General features: G+C 46.4%; 1 protein-coding gene across 1 annotated transcript in view; it reads left to right on the top strand.

Moving 5' to 3' along the window:
- BCKDHB (branched chain keto acid dehydrogenase E1 subunit beta) overlaps positions 1-17,061 on the top strand; it is an 880,450-nt gene that overhangs the window by 812,579 nt on the left and 50,810 nt on the right. The window lies entirely within an intron of this gene.

Below are 17,061 nucleotides of genomic sequence, written 5' to 3'. Positions count from 1 at the left end.
GAGAGTTCGAATCCCCATTCTGCCAGCTTTTGCATGCGGTAGCCCGCCATGCAAAGGCTGGTGGAAAGGGGGCACAGGAGGCCCCACGGGAGCCCCTGCACTGCCGTGCACTTGGCTTGGGCAGCACAGGGGCCCCAATGGACAGCCCCGCAGCACTTTCCACCACAAGAATTACGGGCAGTGGAAAGCGCAACAGGTGCTGCTGCACTCGCCACACTGCCACATTGACGCCGGCTCCATTAGGAGCAGGAGTCAATGTTAAAGCCCTGTTCATTGCACAGCCGATGGGTGGAAATGCTGTTTCTGCCCGCTGGCCCTGCAGTGAACTCTTTATAGGGGTAGTGGTATTCAGGCCGCCTGCTGAACAAGTTTGGCTGGCGGCCTCCGCCAGCCCGCCAGACTCGTAATGGGGGCCTTAATCTGTATCAATACCTCAATTTATTTGGTGTCCACCTGATTGTGTTATACATCAGCTGTGCTAATATTGTTAGAGAAAGCCTTGCAAAATATTGACTTTTGAAGAAGCCACTGTTCAGTTGTAGGGGTACTTGGAGGCAAATATGTTACTCCTTGATTTTCTATCATGCTGCCTCTCCTAGAGAACCATGGATACTTGCATTACAAGTGTATATGTAATGTCTTTTTGTAGAGCGCAAATCTAACTGGAGATCAATGTAACATTGAACATGTGCAGGATCTCTTGGATGTGATTCAGGATCTTTTGCAATGAGGAAAATTATGTAAAGGTATGATTCATATAGTTTCAGGCGGTAGTATTCTATGACTAGGTAAGTCTTCAGATTCTTTCTGAATGGCAACCGAGTTTGTGGTGTTCTAATGTTGGTGAGATGTTTCAGCTGTTGTGAACGTAGATGGAGAAAGCCAGTCCTCCACCTTTTTGCTTGTTGTACAATTTGTAGCTTCCATCTGACAATGTGCAGACCTCTAGAAGAGGTTGTTAATTTCTTGAACAGCTGCACGAGTGTTATTTGTGGTAAACGTGTGCCTGATGCCTTTAATATTGTGGATGATGAGGATATGGAGGAGCAGCAAGTGTAATTCCTTCAGGGTAGAGTTGATGTTATTGAATTACTTGAGGCCCTTATGAGACGAGCAATAGCAAATGGCATAATTTTGGTGATGTAGAGCATGGTGTTGCCACTATCCTGATGCAACAGGAATAAGGGTTGGGCTGTCATTCTTAAGTCCACTTCCCGAAAGATGGGGATCGTTTTGTTCAGTAGGAAGAGGTGGTAACATTCTGTCTTAGTTTTCCTGACGATATATTCTCTGAAGGAGAGGTTGGCGAATGTATGAGAAAGGGTCTTAGAGATGAACCTACATCATTAAATTTAATCTACTTGTTACCACCTTGGACGTCATGGACCCCAGATTTTTACTTGATCGTGTGCACCAATGGTCCTTTTTGCAGGGTTACCCCATATTTTTACCTTCTTCTGCTGAACCCATTTTTGTTGACTTTTAGGAATCTGTGCACTTTTCCCTACAGATGAGAGGTAACGTGCTTGTGCTCTACGTTTAAAACATGGTAATATTGGCTTACACCTGATTGATGCTTTTAATGTACTTACAGGTCCTTAGTAAATTGTACTACATGTACCAAGGCCCTGAAAATTTAATTTAACTTTTAAACTGTCATTTTGACCAAGCAAAATAAACCTTTTGCTAGGCCTAAACAAATCCTTTTTAATACTTATAAGTTACTCCTATGCTATTCCCCTACTGTCGTATGGCACCAAATGGACATACCTTAAACCTGCTGCTGACCGCTGCTGGAGTGAGACCTGATTCCCAAGAGGTGCCCCTCCAGGTCCTGGACCCTTGAAGATCCAGATGTTTTTGGGCTCTTCACAACTACAAACGAACACTTCGTGTTTCCCAACTACCGTCCTCAACATGAGCTTATTTGTATCTCTGTCAACAACCTCCTCATTGGGTCAGCTTCAAGATTACCGCGCTGACCATCCATCGCCACCAGTGCAAGCTTCAGTGCCGACTGACTCTTTGCACCGAACATTGACCATTTGTGTTGACTGACCTGCTCCTTTCACTGACCGCGATCTCCTTACATTTCCCGCCAACACAAAGCTCTGCTGCAGTTTCTCGTTTGGACTTGGAGAAGGTAAAATGTGGGCAAGGCCAGTCCCTTTATCTGATGTGAGCTGCACTGCGGTCGGCCTGAACTTGTGACTTTATCCCGGTCCAGCATGACCAGATAATTTCAATTGGCCCTTTCTGCTTTTAGGGGGTATTTTTACTAGAAACTTTAGAAATTCATAACTTCGATTCTGTTGGTTGATTGGTTGTTGTTTGTGTCATTTTATTTATTAAAAATAAACTCTGCTTTTGTAAATGGGTTTGGGAATTTTCTTTTGTTCTATTTACACTTTATTGTTCTTTGAGTGCTGGATAAACTCTTCAAACATTGCCTCTCAGTTAAGCCTTACTGCTTTTGTGCCAAGCTACCAGATTGTTAAGCATAGGTTCTTCCAGTGTCTTTTCTGATTCACCCTGACAAAAGTGTCCTTATTATTTGAGTTGGGCTATTTTCTCTCTCAACTAATAACCCAATTTCTAACAGTGGGGGTTAGTGGTGCAATACTTACTCTCCTGATATTAAAAAAAAAAACAATTTCATACGGCAAATTAAAGAATATAAAGAGATGGTTAAGCAAGCTAAAGCCAGTTTTTTCACTAGAAACGTCTTGAATGCCACCAATAAATCCAAAGATTTTAAAAATTGTCTCTGAACTTTCAAACTCAGACAAAGCCACCCTACCTATCTCGCCCTCTCAAAATCTTTGCGATTCTCTCAGTCCCTTTTTTATCAATAAAATCGAGGCCATCAAAATGAGTGTTATGTCTAGCCCCCTGCAGAGTAGCCCTTCATTTGACGATATAAATACTAGCCACCTTTCGTCTGTCCCATTGATTAGTATAGAGGAACTAATGAATTTACTTTCAACAGTTAAAACAGGGTCACCTAATGATATCTGTCCTCCAAACGTTTTAATAACAATACTTACCCATGTCCCATATCTGGCACTCTTTCCTTAATCAGTCTCTTAAGCAAGGTATAGTCTCTGTCTCCTTCAAAAAGACAATTGTAGTCCCTTTACAAAAAAAACCTGGTGAGGACCCGCTCTGCCTCAAAAACTATCGACCATTCTCCCTCCTCCCTTATTTGGCAAAACGAATGGAAGCGCAAGTAGCTCGTCACCGCTGATCATTTATAGAAGCATTAGCCTACCTTGTCCCCTACCAAGCGGGGTTTCCGACCAGCACACTCGACTGAAGCAGTGATCCTCTCAGGAGTTGATAGCATGCACAAGGAGGTAAATAAAGGCAACACTCAAGTCTCAGTACTGCTTGATGTGTCAGCAGCCTTGACACGGTCGACCATGTCATTTTGGCCGACCATGTCAGGGTTGCAGGATGCAGCACTCAACTGGAGTGTCTCTTTTCTAAAGGATAGATACCTATCAGTTAGACTGTCTCCCTTCAGATCATCTGAAGTCCAATTGAACTGCGGGGTGCCACAAGGCTCCTCTCTGTCCCCTCATCTCTTTAATCTCTATATTCGGCCGCTAATTCCCTCACTCATAAACATGAAAGTTGAAGTTTTTAATCATGCTGATGACATGCAACTCCTGTTCTTGATTGATAACACCCCTAATTCCAAGGCACATTTCCAAGACGCTATTTGTCCAGAAGTGGAAGAATAACAATAATTTGAAACTAAACAGAGAGATAGTAATCACCAAAATTAGGTTTGACCAGTGGAGTTCCTCTTTTTGGCCTAATAAGATGACCCCCCCCCCCCCCCCCCCTCACCCCATCTCCAAATAAGGTGGTAAAAAGTCTTGGCTTTATTATTGAGGAACTTTCCCTTAAACAGCCGATCGTCTCAGTGACAGCTTTCTGCTTCTTCCAACTACGCAGAATTAAGAAGATAAACAAATTCCTTACCACTGATGCTTTGATTGAAGTAATCGCCTTAGTTGTTTCAAGAATCGACTATGCCAACTCTCTTTATCTGAGTCTTCAGCGCAGGCTTCTACTTGTTTAAAGTCAGGCTACTCGGTTGATTTATCAACTACCCAAATACTGCCATATGTCCCATGTGACAAAGCAGCTTTACTGACTACCCTTGCACAGAGACCCATGTACAAAGCTTGTTGCACTATTTTTAAGGTCTTGCACACTAATAGTCTAGCTATTATCAAATCTCAGATCCACGGGGGACCTCAAATCCACTCATCCTCATTATTTGGTGGTTCCTCAATTTAGGAGGAGTAGGACTGGTGGAGTCCGGTTCTCAGTTACTGCTCGCAGAGTCTGGAACCTCTTGCCTCTGGACATCTAGAATACCTCAAACTATGGAACGTTCGAACAGATGCTGAAAACTTGGCTCTTTAAGCAAGCTTATTAAAATTAGTTTTCTGAGCTGTGCTGAGACAGTTACCTAGCGCCAAGACCGTTTGGTGCGCTCTATAAGTCAGAGTAACATAACAACACAGGATGAACTATAAAACAAAATCATTCTCATCCCATGGAAATGTGCAATATGTGCAATTCATGAATTCTCTGACTGAGAGACTGCCAGTCTTCTGTGGTGTTTCCCAGAGCTCGGCTCTTTCACCTTTATTTTTAACATTTACATGCTCCTTGTGGTCTTGTAGATCACAGTCCATGGTCTTCGGTGTTATTTATACACTCCTATCCTTTTAGAACTTCATAGGAGATCAAATGGTATGACGTAGGTGACTGATTGCTTGGACGGGATGAAGTGATTTATGCAGGACTAAAGGATTTGACTTTAGGTAAAACGGTGGCCCTACTTTTTGGCTGTGCCAAATCGGTTGTCCTTACCCTTCACTGGTCTGCAAATCAGTTCATTAGAGTTACCTCTGTGTCGTTTCATAGGAATCTGGGTTGGCTACTGCGATCTCTCCTTTCAATCTTGGTTCTGTGTTGTGACTAAGAGTTAGCACCACCATTTGTACTGACTCCCTAAGCCAGTGGTTCCCAACCTGTAGTCCGGGGACCCATGGGGATCCGCGAAACATTCTCATGGGGTCTGTGACTGCGTAGAAAATGAAATAATATTAACAGCTTAATAAAAACCTTAATGTACAGCTGAAAATTGTAAAACATACTTTTAATGTCAAGGAATGTAAAATTTCCTAGCTATCGTGAAGGAAAGTTTCAATTCTATTAAGGACACGGAGGCGAGGATTATGCAAAGTCTTTCTTCACTTTATTAACTAGCAGATTCGAAGTAAACAAAAAAACGTTCAAAAGACTACAACTCCCATGAGTCTGTAGTCATGGAAACCATGCACCAATGATCAACAATATTATTAACAGTATATAAGGCATCGCTTAACGTCATCCGCCCTCGACTTCACTGCGAAGGAACAGCAGAACTTCAAGTAGACGTTGACTCAGTACCTACAAGCAGAAGTAAAACGACATCAGCCACTAGATAGCTCACCGAACACATAATCGCTGAAATCTAGGAACATTAGGCATAACATATAGTTATAATAAAGAAAAACATTTATAAGGTATTCATACCTAAATGTCACAACACTGTACACAGAAAAAAACACACAATAGAAGCACCATACAATGGAGTCTGTATTCCAGTACTTAGAATATACCACCTTGAACTTGGTCCATGTCCAAACCGGGTGGGATGGAACTTCACAAGTGACGGGAGGGATAATCCTCGCCTCCGTGTCCTTAATAGAATTGAAACTTTCCTTCACGATAGCTAGGAAATTTTACATTCTATATCAGGACCCGGAGGCGAGGATTATGCAAGTTCAAAGCTTACTCACCACCAGAGAGGCCGCCTCATGGATCGGTTTAAAATAAAATTTCTTGAACACTGACTCCGAGGACCAATCTGCCGCGTTCATGATGTCCTCTAATCTCCCACCGACCTGAACAGCTTTAGAAGCCATGGCCCCTCGAGTTGAATGGGCGCCGAAGACCCGAACGTCCACCCCCGCCTCAGAGAGGATCCATCTTACCCACCTAGCAATAGTAGGTGAGGAGATTGCCTTGAACGGCCTCTGTAAGGAAATCAATAACTGGTTCTCTCCAGGGGGGCGAAGAGTAGCCGTGGCCTCCTCATATGACTTCAAACAGCGTACCACGCACAATTTCGGGGCAAAAGGAAACACCGGATAAGAGACTGATCTAGTGCCACACTTTGTGCGTCGAGAGATCATGAAGGTAACACCTTCAGGAGAAAAAACCCTGGCTGTCACATCGAGTGCTCTAACGTCAGAGACCCTCTTGCAGGAAATGAGACACAATAACATTGCCAGTTTCGCTGACAACTGATTTCTGGAAAGGAGAGCATTATCCTGCCAGGATGCAGAAGCCTCAGAACCAAGTTGACATCCCATAATTCCGAATAACGGGGAAGGGGAGGGCGGGACAGTCGCACTCCCTTGAGAAGTCTACAAACCCATGGGTGGGACCCCACTGGGTATCCTTCTAGAGGCGGATGTCCAGCCGAGATAGCAGACCGGAAAGAGTTCACTGTGCAGTAGGACAGCCCCGAAGCGGCAAGGCCTGCTAAAAAGTTTAGCACATCTGTAAGGTGGGCCCCCACGGGATCGGTATGTCTGTCCAGACACCAGCTAACCCATCTAGACCAGGCTGACCTGTACCTCTTTCCAGTTCCAGGGAAAGTCTGCAATCGTGCCAGCGACTCCGGAAATCTTCCAGGCCGCCAACTTCAGGTGACCCTGGCGGACCAACGGATGGCACTGGCCCGATGCATCCCGAAGAACTGAGGGAAGGCGAGGGAGGCGAAGAGGAAAGTCGCACGACAGCTCCAACAGGGTTGGGAACCACGCCTGGGAGCGTCACAACGGGGTCACCAGAATAATCGTGGCTCTTTGGCGACGTATCAGAGAAAGAACCCTCGGGATCAGCAAGAAGGGGGGAAATGCGTACCCCAGAAACGAGGTCCAGTCCTGTTGCAGCGCATCCACCGCCGCCGTCCCCGGATCGGGGCGCCAACTGAAGTAACGGGCAGTTGCGCGTTCCACCTTGAAGCAAACAGATCCACCGCACAAGGGCCCCAGTGAACCATGAGTGCCCGGAAAATCGCTGGGTCCAGCTGCCAATCGCTGGAATCCGTCAGATATCTGGAGTTCCAGTCCGCCGTGGCATTGTGGATGCCCGGTAGGTACTCCGCTGTGACCGAAATCTGGTGTGCAAGGCAAAAATGCCAAAAATCCTTCGCCAGCTCGGCAAGAGCCCTGGATCGAGTTCCTCCCAGGCGGTTGATATACTGAACCGCCGACACATTGTCCATCCGAAGAAGGACCACACAAGAAACCCTGTCCCGGGTCATGGATCTGATCGCGAACGAACCCGCCAGAAGCTCCAGGCAATTGATGTGAAGGTCGAGTTCCTGAGGCGTCCAACGACCCCCGAAGGACAACTCCCCGCAACGGGCTCCCCAGCCGTGTCGACTGGCATCTGACTCTATGATCAAATCGGGAGCAGAGCCGAAGATGGCCCTCCCGTTCCACGCTTCCATGTGATCCAACCACCACATCAATTCCATTAGGGCTTCCGCAGAGAGAGCAATCCGTTCGGAATAGGTCAGCCCCCTCCGTAAATGATAAGCCTTGAGGCGTTGGAGAGCCCTGTAATGAAGAGGGCCTGGAAAAATAGCCTGAATCGATGAGGATAGTAACCCCACCACCCTGGCTAACTGGCGAAGAGAAATCTTTTCCCGTCTCAGCATGATCCTCAGCTCCTTCTTGATCTTTGCGATTTTTTGGAGCGGGAGACTTAGGGTAGCCGCCTGGGAATCTATCAGAAATCCCAAAAACGTCATCGACTGTGATGGGGTCAGATCGGATTTCTGGGAATTGATCACGAACCCCAGATCCTGGAGTAGCGCAATAGTCATGTTCAGATGGGAAATAAGATGGCTTCTGGACTGATCCATCAGGAGGATATCGTCCAGGTAAATAATGAGACGGATCCCCCTTGACCGCAGGAACTCCACCACCGGCTTGAGGAGTTTGGTGAAGCACCACGGGGCAGAGGACAGGCCAAAGGGAAGAGAGGTGAACTCGAAAACCTGCTGTCGCCACCGAAACTGCAGAAACCTGCGATGAGGGAGAAAAATGGGGACCGTGAGGTACGCATCCCTGAGGTCCAACCGGACCATCCAGTCCCGCGGAGTAACAAATCCCGTAGGAGGTGAATCCCCTCCATTTTGAAGTGGCTATACACCACCCACTCGTTGAAAGCCCGTAGATTTATGACCGGGCGAAACCCTTTGTCCTTCTTCTCCACCAGGAAGAGGTTGCTGATGAACCCCCTCGGATGAAGCGATGTGGGACAGATAGCGCCTTTGCGCAGAAGTTCCTGCACCTCCGAGTCCACGAGGCACGAGTCCTCGTCCGTAAAGACCATGGGATGGGGAACGGAGTCCTGAATTGGGGTGCCCCAAAACTCTATGTGGAAACCCAACACCGTTTGAAGCACATAAGCATCCGACGTGATGCGCTCCCAGTTGTGTATGAACTCGCGGAGCCGACCCCCCATATTTTGAGGGGAAGAAGGGGTAATTCTTACCAGAGGTTCCTCCCGGAGCATTGGCTGCACCACGGGCTCCTCTACGTGCTCGTCCCCGACCTTTCCCCCTGTTGGGGAAGAAGTTTCCTTGTCGACCGTCTTGCCAGTAGAATTGACGGGAACCAGGGCCTTGCTGGAACTGGCGGCCGGAAGAGCGACCCCTACCTCTTCCGGCCCCTCCAAAAACCTTTCCTGGGAAAATTTTCCTTATGGAGGACTAGGCCTTGTCCAGGGCCGAAAAAGTGGCCACAAACTTCCCCAGCTCTTTAACGAAGGGGTCGCCGAAAAGGTTCCCTTGCGCCACCGCACCTGCCTCTGAAGTTGATAACTCCCCCAGTTTAGGGTCAATTTTGAGCAGCAAAGAGCGGCGCCTCTCCGCCGAAATGGCGCAGTTGGCATTACCCAGAAGGCATAAAGCCCTCTGGGCCCAACCCGCCACGACCTCAGTCTGGAGCGGTGTACCCGACAGTTTGGCCTGCTCGGCCAATTGAATTATTTGTGTGAGGGGCCCCACAACGTCCAAAAGTTTATCTTGGCATGCCCGCCAAGATCTATCAATCCCCTTCTTAGGGTCTTTAACGTACTTTCCAAAGAAAGTACAAAGTTTCGGATCCAACTCCGGAGTGGCGGCCACTCTATCAGGAAGAGTGGGGCGAGGACACTCTGCCTGGAGCCGTGCCCGCATCTCTTTATCTAGTGGTTGACGGAGCTTACCCGCCACGTAATCCGCCACCTTAGGATCTGGGAGCCATTCGGAAGAGCGGGGATGATAAATGCCCTCCGGTTGAAACATGTCGGAATCCGACTCACCCGGGTCTTGAGTATCCGGGATAGAAGCAGCCGGACGCCATGGACGTCCCGTCTCCAGATCCTCCGCAGAGGACGAATCACCATCTGAGTCATCAGCCATGCCCAACGCAGATCCCCCGAGGAGATCGGATTTGGAGTGACCTTTGTCACCGATAACCCCGGGCAAAGAGCCCTCCCGGGAGGGTAGCCGCAGCTGTGAGGGTGCACCCGTATCAAAAACAGGAAGAGGAACCTCCGATTCCCCAAGGTGCCCTGCATTACGCTTGCGTGGTTTCCTGGGGGAAGCCCCGTGGGCAACCCCCGTCACCCCCATCACGCCAGGGCCCCTAGAAACCTGCGCAGCCAATTGCGTCATGCTCTCCTTGAAGGGAGCCAAAGCCTGCGCAATGGCCTGCGATAAGACCACCTCTACCCCAGAAGGGAGAGCGCGGAGAGAAGGGGCGTCAGAGGGCATGAGGGGAAAGGACTCCTGGTCCTGGGCAGGCTGCATATTGGAGATACAGGAGAGAAAAACAGCGTCCCAAAACTGTGGGAACAAAACCCCCACCTACTCCTGTCACAGCGTTTACAATCCTCCTAGGGAAAAAACCAACCGTCAACTGCACAAGCGGTGTCTTAGGAGGGGGTCTGGCACCAGGCTGGACAAAATTAGCCCAAAACGACGAAAAAACACAGTAGCCCGCGTTGAAAACGCGCGCGCTGCAGTCGCGGTGCCGAAAAACGGGATGTGCGCCCTCTAGAGGGCCCGACACGTCACCGTCGCAACCAACGCGCTCGGGCACTGAGCCTACCGCGCGATCGTAGCAACAGCGTTGCTACAACAATCCTGTGGGGAAAAAAACACAAGTAATCAATTGCGCTCGTGCGCACCAAAAGCCAAGTACACGCCTAGACTAAAGTGAATAGCGAGAGGCAGAAAAGGCACTTATCTGGTCACCGAGCAGTGAAGAAAGAGGGCGGATGAAGTTACGCGATGCCTTATATACTGTTAATAATATTGTTGATCATTGGTGCATGGTTTCCATGACTACAGACTCATGGGAGTTGTAGTCTTTTGAACGTTTTTTTGTTTACTTCGAATCTGCTAGTTAATAAAGTGAAGAAAGACTTTGCATAATCCTCGCCTCCGGGTCCTGATATAGAATTCGAAATTGGAGGCTAAAAATTAAATTAGCATCCTCAGATTTATTTGTAGGAGCAGGGCAGGTACATCAAACAGTATAGTATGGACGATGTGTGGATTCCATTGAATTGAGAAAAGCTCCAACCTTCCTATAAAAATGTATTTATTTTGTATTCATTTTTTTACATTTGTTTGCAAATTAAATAAAATGTGTTATCATTTGTGTATGTGTTTGATGAATTCTTGTTTCTAGATTTTTTGTTTATTGTTTTGTGGTTCAAATCATCAACAGTGTTTTGGCCAGTGTCCCCGTGTTCCAGTAATGACTCGGTGGGGTTCCCAGATTCCAATAATTATTCGGTGGGAGTCCCCGGTTTCCAATAGTGATAACTTGGGGGTCCACAAAAGTAAAAAAAGGTGAGAACCACTACTCTAAGGTGATCTATCTTTTGAAGAGGCACAAAACATTTTTGTTGGTGCAAATTGAGGTGCTTCCTATTGGATACCTATTCTCTAAACAAGACATTTTCCAGTTACCTAAAACCGACCCATTATGCTCATTTTGGCATGAGAAAACGATGATTATCTCTTGTCATATCTATGGTAGTTTGTAGTTAGCAGTTGACACCTAAAGGTTTGTGTTCCCTGCTTAGAGATGGATCTTTGAACTTTGGGTTTTAACTCCCGGGAAATGCTCTCCCGAAAAACCTGAGAGAAATTACATTGATGTTTTCAAGCAACATCTTAAAAGGTGTAATGATTTATCTTATGGGTCTGATTTTGGGCTCCGATAATTCACGCTTCTATTTTAGTGAATGTATTGGACAGGAAATGTATTTCTTTTGGCCACATATATTTTTCGTGATACCTGTTATTGTATCAGTTAGAAATTTCTTTTATAAGCACCTTGAAGCAGTTTTATTTTTTGGTATTTACATTACAATAAACATCGGTAGAAAAAAATAGACTGACTATAAAATAATTTTAATGCAGTCACTTCTTACACATTTGTTCAAAAAAAAATGTCTTTTGTAATTAGGTCTGATATTTTTTTGATTACTCATGATGTCCCTATTTAGCCTCACTATACATTTTTCATCTAGAGTTGTTCCGGTGCGGCATACTGATCGTCTCCCGTAGTTTGGCATCAAACATATTTATACACAATAATATAAAACATTTGAATTAACATTCTTGTGCCATTTGGCGAAAAAGGCTCCATAATTGAACTGTCGTCCTCGCTTGTCCTGGCATATCATCGTGTTATTCTTTAAAGTGGCACTGCATGGGTTCTGTGATCAAAGACTAAAGCCACATAGTAAATATCTGGGCAGAGCAGGTTCAGATTGGTGCCAATCTGTCTGCTTCATATCGGCCAATACCAAAATTGTTCACTGCATTCATGAGGGTAAACCACATGTATATTATCATAAATGATACATTAAGCCTTTTCCAGTGGAGGTTTTTCGCTGTGATTTTTTTTTTCATTCATGTTTTCTTTCAAGCCAATATGTTCTTGTCGTAAAGTGTTTCACGCGAAGAACCACAGATGGGCTTTAGTGTGTCCATCCAAAGGACCTACAAAGCCAACTTTCACTGAGTAACTGCCAACCTAATAGGAAATAAAGTTGGTAATAAGATACAATTATGTACAAGGAATGGGGAGTGATATTCACCGCTTTTACAAATTGGGCTTCTGGTTGGCAGAGGTATACACCCTGTCCAAGCAGGAACCCCCAGTCCTAGTCAGGGCAAGTCACAAACACATTCTTAATGAACCTGTGTCTACCCTCTGGTAGCTTTGCACAGAGCAGTCAGGCTTAACGTAAGAGGTATTGTGTTAAATATTTGTGCAACACTTCAAACAGTAAAACAGTGGAAACAGCACACAAAAGATACCACACATTGTTAGAAAAATGGAGCTTAATTTAATAAATAAAACTACCATAATGACAACAATCCAATAAGTAGAACTTCAGATAGGAATTTTTGAAGAATAAACTGTAAAATAGAGCTTAGAAGCAATAAGAGCCATGCTGAACCGGGACAAAGTCAAAAGTTCAGGCCGACCGCGATGGAGCGTGGGTCGAGTGCAGGGACCAACCTTGGCCCACTGAGCAAAAGTATCTTCATCTGAGTTGCGTCTCTGTCAAATAGATGCTTGGCACAGCTGAAGCAATGCATCAGTGTCAGGCCACACATTGGAGGTGATGTATCGATCTGCTCCATGCAACGGCAGTGATGGGTCGATTCTGATTGTGATGCGCTGGTTCTGAGTGCGATGCACTGGGCTGGATCTACGCAATGGAGTTGATGCACCGGTTCCGATTCCAGCAACGGTGTTGATGCTTGGATTTCTACTGGAACAGAACTTCATACCCACTTTCAAGGGCCCAGGACTGGATTGGCACCAGTTGTCAAGGCAAAACTCACCTTTGGCAGAGTCCAGGTGCTGTACCAGGTAAGTTGGAATTCTTTTGTGTCCGTTAGACTTCAGAAAGCCAGCAAGCCCTTGGAGTCACTTTAGTTCTGGGTTGGAGAGATGCAGGTCTAGTCCTCCTCACAACCAGGCAAGGAGGGTAGACTTCAGCACAGCAGAGCAGGAGTCCATCAGAGTCCAGCAAGGTGAGAGTCCTTTCAGCAGCGCAGCAGTCCTTCTTCCTGGTGGAGTATCCACAGGTTCAGAAGTGTACTGTGCTGGTTGTGCCTTTGACGTGGGGGAGACTTCAAAGAAAGGCCTTTGAAGTGCACAGAGTATCTGCCCTTTCTGCCTTGGTTCTAGACTCACTACAGTGGTGTGTGCAACCCTTTGTGTAGGGACAGGACACAGCCCATTCAGGTGTGTCAGCTCCTTCTATCCTGACCAGGACGGCCCATCAGGCTGTGGATGGCACACCAATCACACCTAAGCCCCCTTTGTGTGTTGCTGTCTGGAGGAAATGCGCAAGCCCAGCTGTCACCCACCCCATAAGTGTATTCAGAGACAGGCAGATGTACCAGGTGGCTAAAGTAAGAAAATGCCAACTTTCTAAAAGTGCCATTTTCAGAATTACAATTTCAAATCCTACTTCACCGTCAGTTGTGATTTTAAATTGTGATTCCAGAGACACCAATCTCTTCCCAAATGGAAATTACACTTTCAAAATGTAATAAGGCAATCCCAATGTTATCCTGTGGTAGAGATAAGCCTTGCAGTAGTGAAAAACAAATTCAGCTTTTCACTACTAGGACATGTAAAACTTAAAAGTACATGTCCTATGTTTTATGTACACGACAGTCTGCCCTTGGACTGTCTAGGGCCTATCTTAGTGTTTACTTGGATGTATTAAAAAGAGGTTTTGGGTCTGGGCAGAGGGTTATCTTGTCAGGGCGGAATGGCAGTTTAAAACTGCACATGGAGGCTCTGCAATGGCAGGCTTGAGACATGTTGAAGGGCTACGTAAGTGGGTAGCACAATAGGTGCTGCAGGCCCACTAGTAGCATTTAATTTAATGGCCCTGGGCACATGTAGTGCACCTCACTAGGTACCTATAAGTAAATTAAATATGCCAGTAGTGGATAAACCACTGTTACCATGTTTTAAACAGAGAGCACAAGCACTTTAGCACTGGTTAGCAGTGATAAAGTGCCCAGAGCCTAAAGCCAGCAAAACAAACAGGAGGTCTCATGACAAAAAAGTCAGGGGAAACAACACCAAGGATGCCAGGTCTAACAACCACAATCTGTAATTACTGGTTATTTTAAATATCTCATCCTTGTATAAATTTCCGCATATCAAACCTTCTGGAATTTAACCTGTGAAAAGTGTACGGTATTAACCTTGTGATGTTGATTTTGGTGCTCTAGGCACCAAAATATGCATGCTATTCCCCCAAAACTCGTAATAGGTGCTATTTATGACACCCAATAGATAACGTCCCCCAGGCTATCTAAAAAGCTGCTGGATTCTGAAAAACTCTGAATCGCCCTGTGTGCCTCTGCTCCAGTCATCCAAAGAAATTGTGGGTGATTAAGCATAATGCCTTTTTCCATTTCCCATGTGAATGTTCAACCTCATCTCACAAGGCAATTGTAAATTCTAGTTGATGGTATGTCTGGACAGTGTGCACAAGTTTGAGTGTGTTGACCCCATAGCAGCGTAAGAAATCAGTCATCATGATAAATCAGTGGCCTTGACTGAAACTCCAGATATAATTGTTTGACCCATGCAGTAAGTAGTGTTTTCCAACTGAAAGCATAAAACAGTGGCACCCAGGCGTGCACCAACCATACAGCTGAGAGGACGTGTTGTGTTCTCCTGGGCTGAGGCTGCTGGCTTGACCTTCAGCCACATCAGAAATATTTCTCAAGAGTTTAGCCCTGACAAGCCTCTGTTTTGTTTTTTTTATAAGCAAGATTGTATTGGTTTTGTTGAGCAACCAAAATAACCCTACAGGGTCATGCACAACAGTAATAACAAGTCCATAATGGGCCCACCACTGGCCACAATATTTTAGTGTGCTTGTGGGGACATCCTCTCTCAATATAAATTGGTTCTAGCGTATGCTCCTTTCCTGTCTCAGCGAATACATAAGTTAACGTTACATAACATGATCGTTTCGTTTCCATAATGACGAGCCCTGACTTGAGGTATTTAAAGTGGGCAGGTGGAAGTCGGTAAGGAGCAAAGTTTCTATTATCACATTCCACAACCATTTGTACATGCACAGCAGCAGGTACCCAGCACCACTATAGCAGAAGAGTCAGACTAAGCGCCCATCATGTGGTAGCTAAGATAGTGCAATGCTAGAAGAAGCTACCCTTCCAAAGAAAATATAAAACTACCTAGCGTACTACATTTTATGTTATGTTATCATATTTCTAAAGCGCATGGCTACCAACCGGCTTCCCAGCGCTAGAGGACTACGAACCGAAACAAATGGAAGAGAAGAACCCTGTACCTAGAATGGCCAAGTTTTTAAAGACTTCCGGAATCTGAGTTCATTGGTCGTCAGCCGCAGGCCAATGGGAAGAGAGTTCCAAAGTTTGGCCCCTTGATAAGCAAGGTTGCAGATTGGGGCCATAGAGGCACAAAGCAGGTTCATGTGGATCTGTTTTACCACTGTGCGATTCCTATCACAATCCGGTGAATGAACTGCAGGCACCTTATTATCATTCATCTTAATAGTGGTTTGTATTATTTTCTTAATGCTGCGAAGCCATTGATATTGTATAGCACTATTTAAATGTGTGCAAGAGAAATATATTCTTCCATAAAGTAAAACATACATTTCTATCGGTCATTCTACTTAATCCAGTTCATATATGCAACTGGATACAAGCAGTTATTCGTGTCATTATTGTGCCGCCTGCAGACATGTATACATACCCTTCAGAGAGACTGAATTCCTTAAGGGGTATTTCAGCGTTTCATCTTTCAGAGTTTATAAAAATGGATGTGGCTGAGGTGAGGGCAGAACATATCTTTTACAGTGATGCCAAAGTGGAGCAGGGCCAACACTGATTTGCATATCGCTGATTACCTCCCGTCCCTCCCTCGCCTTCCTTTTAAACCAATGAGGCCTCCCGCCTCCCCCCTAGACCCTCCCTTCCCCTTTTAAAACCGCCCCCCACCCTTATCTCCTCCTGTTTCTTTTGTCTAGCCCACGCTAGACGTTTTGTTTTCCCTTACCTGCACGGCGGGGCCTGGAGGTCTACGATGGAGGCACTCCTCGGGACGCGGAGCTCCACGAGGAGTGCTGCAGCTGGTCGCGTCCTGTGACGAGCAGCTGGGCTGCTCGGGGAGACGCGGACTGGGGGCCGGCTGACGGGGTCTGCCGGCCCTCTGTGGCTGGGGCGTCGATTTCCGGGTTTCCGCGCTGCAGAGCGGCGGGGAACTGCGGAACGGCGATTTTTGGACGAGGTTCAGGTAGGACGGGCGTTCTGCCCGCTGTTTTATGGCCAGGGCTCTTCAATGGTTATGTTTGACCTTTTAGAGGTTTGGTGGATTCCTAGGAAGATCTCTACAGGGGGAGTATGCATTTTATGGGTCTGGCAGAGAGACGGTGGATTGTCTCCTCTTCCTCCTAGGAGGAGGAGGGTGCTGCTGGAGTTTCCACTCCTGGGGGGTCACAATTACCGGATAGGGGTACTCCCCTCATGTCTGGAGTTGAAGTGCAGGAGATGATTGTGGTGGCGGTTACCAGGGCTCTTCACGCAGGGGTGGCCGGGACTGGTCAGTCTATAAATTCTCATACATCGGCTGCTGCACGGAAGTCCTCATCAGATAGTGTGGGTGATGAGACCCCTTCTACGTCATCTGGAGGTAAATATGTATCCAGTGAAGGTATGTGGGAGGTGATGGCACTTGTTCGGGACAATTTGGGTTTCCCAGGGTTTCAACCTTCAAACTCGGATTCTCATTTGTTTCCACAATATCAGACGCCTGCCATGTTTGCCATGCCTTTTCAGGGACCAGTGAAGGATATGGTATTTCAAGAATGGAA

The sequence above is a fragment of the Pleurodeles waltl genome, chromosome 5, assembly GCF_031143425.1.
Source record: "Pleurodeles waltl isolate 20211129_DDA chromosome 5, aPleWal1.hap1.20221129, whole genome shotgun sequence".
Lineage (NCBI taxonomy): Eukaryota > Metazoa > Chordata > Amphibia > Caudata > Salamandridae > Pleurodeles > Pleurodeles waltl.
This window is presented reverse-complemented; position numbering and strand designations above follow the sequence as displayed.